At 46.7% G+C, this 2543-nt stretch overlaps 1 long non-coding RNA gene across 1 annotated transcript; it reads left to right on the plus strand.

The window, feature by feature from the left end:
- The first annotated feature begins 365 nt into the window (after window positions 1-365).
- On the plus strand, window positions 366-2327 carry LOC123787526 (uncharacterized). The gene is made up of 2 exons (XR_006778267.2): window positions 366-1211; window positions 1707-2327. It is a non-coding gene; the product is annotated as an uncharacterized LOC123787526 (long non-coding RNA).
- The last annotated feature ends 216 nt before the right edge of the window (window positions 2328-2543 follow it).

A 2543-nucleotide genomic window follows, 5' to 3' on the forward strand; every position in this document is an offset into this window, starting at 1 on the left:
GCGTCTCCTCGCCATTCTGCAGTTCCGGCTTTCTGTCCCCCAAATCCCCACCTCCACCACCCCAGCCTCACTCGAAAGTAGTTGTTGAATGTCCGCTCCGTGTGTGTTTCTTCTGAAGCATTTTTGTTAGATCGCTTGCTTTTACGTTTTTTCTTTTACTTTAACCTGTCTTGAGTTTTCACCTGCTGTTTAAAAACTTCAAGGAAAGGGCGCCTGGGTGGCTCAGTCAATTAAGCGTCTGCCTTCGCTCAGGTCATGATCCCAGGGTCCTGGGATCGAGCCCCGCATCAGGCTCCCTGTACCTTCTCTCTTTCCATCTTCCTGCCGCTCCCCCTGCTTGTGTGCTCTCTCTCTCTCTCTTCAAATAAATGAAAAACTCTTAAAAAAAAAAAACACTTCAGGAAACTAGTAATAACACTTGAGTCGCTTTTTAAAAGTCCTCCTTCATGTGACTTCTAGAGTCTCCAGGCTTCTGCCCGGGTCCACCTGGAGCAATGTATCAACATCAATAGTCTCACTTTCTTCCCTTCTGCGTAAGCGGACACGCTATCGGTTATCTTCCTTAAACAGAAAAGTAGAGTAGAACAAGTTTTAAAGATCTACAAGGAAGAAACACCCTGGTGACTTCAGCTGATCCTTTGGCTAGAACACGTAAGAGGACATGAAATAGTTAATCTGTAAAAGAATATAAACAAAACAAAACTCACAGCTTACCGGTTGCTGTGGGCGGGGGATTTGGGGGAAAGGGGAGTGATGACGCGGCCGTGGAAGCAGTAAACCCAGGCTAAGGATCTCGGACTAAGCAGGAGAGCAACTTTGATGTGGCCCAGAACCAAGATCAGCTCTTCTTAACCTTGGCTTCTTCCTTGTTGCCAATGAGCTCATGCAAAATTGCAAGCAGCCAGGGAAAGTTTTTGGAGACTTTGATCCTTGATATGCAATCTAAAGATTGAAAGATTATATTTTCTCTCTAATTAAATCTCCTCTAACCTTGTGTTGAGTGCCTGCAAGTTGAGCAGGCAAGATCCAACCTGCTGAGTGGAGTGGATTCCCAGGAAGCCTGGGAGACAATGTGTTCTGCCTAGGGGAGACCTCTAGGGTCATGCCTCGCAGCAGGAGTGACTGAAGCAAGAGCTATGCGCTCGGGTAGCAGGCAGACGCAGAGAGCGCGCGCGACACATCCAGCTTTTTCTGGAGATGCTAGTGTTGATGTGAGTAGCTGTCCGAACAATTATGATATGCTAAGTTAAAAGGAGGGTCTGCATCAAAAAGGACAATCTGTGGTTGGGACCCACCTACGACATCAGTACCGCAAAGTAGGCGGTGGCTGACACAGAATCCTACTCTGACCAAAGCCCTGCGTAACCCATGGACTTGAAGCATTTATCAGAGCTCTTTGCCCTTGGGAGGATGGACGCAGGCTTCCAAGGGTTCTTCAAATTCTCTTGTGTCTTCCCTTCCCTTCCCTTCCCAGGCCATTGTGTGCTAAATAATCCTATTATTTAGGGATCTTAGAGATGTTTTGTTCAACCAGTTCCCTTTGAGGAAATGGAACCTCAGAAGGTTACCGCTCCCCATTCAAGGTCACCCACGTGCTCAGCAGCAGGGTAACCCTTCTGCGGCTCCTCTGCCTCGTAGACAGCTTCCTACATGGGAGCAGAAATCCGTATTGATTTTGCATTACTGTCCTCGTTCTCTTGCTGCAGTTCCCAAGCTGCAAAGTGGTGATGAGGAAGAGCTATTCCCTGCGGGGGAGGAATAGATGCGGTGGTCCCTCCCACAAGTGGGGGATGCAAGGGGCACCCCAAACCGTCATTTGTATTCGTTCCTGGGGCAGCTGTAACAAAGTACCACAGACTGAGGAGCTTAAAACATCAGACTTCCGCTGTCACGGTTCAGGAGGTTCCAAGTCTGAAATCAACACGGCTGAAGACCAGAGAAGAATCCTTCCTTGCCTCTTCCTAGCGTGTGGTTGCCAACAACCCTCGGCGTTCCTCGGTCTGTGGCTGCATCAGGCCAGTTCTGGCCTCGTCGTCACATGGCATTCTCCCTGTGTGTCTCTGTGGGTATTTTCCTGTCTCTTATAAGGATGCTGTCGTTGGATTTAGGGCTCACCCGAATCCACTAGTTCTTACTTCAATCCGTACCTTGATTACGTCTCCAAAGATCCTGTTTCCAAATGAGGTCACATTCTGAGGTTTTGGACGGACGTGAATTTCCCAGAGACCCTATTCAACCACTATACTATTTATTCTGAAATGTCAGCGAATAGCTGGACACTAAATCTAAAGCATTCTATAAAACTGAAGAAATCCTTTTTTTTTTTTCCTATTTACGAATCCTGTGATGGTCTATTGCAAACCCAAATTCTGAAGTTAAAACTCCCTAGCAAAAGGCTAGAAGATTATATTAAACACTCAATAAAGTTTTAAGAGAATAATATATTTTTATTGTGTTTTTCTACACCAGGCATTGCATTCAGTGATTTACTTGGGCTGTTTCATTAAATCCTTTCAAAAGCCCCACAGGGCCTGCACTGTCAC

Source organism: Ursus americanus, chromosome 19 (assembly GCF_024610735.1).
Source record: "Ursus americanus isolate L20-20 chromosome 19, mUrsAme1.1.p, whole genome shotgun sequence".
In the NCBI taxonomy this organism is placed as follows: Eukaryota; Metazoa; Chordata; class Mammalia; order Carnivora; family Ursidae; genus Ursus; species Ursus americanus.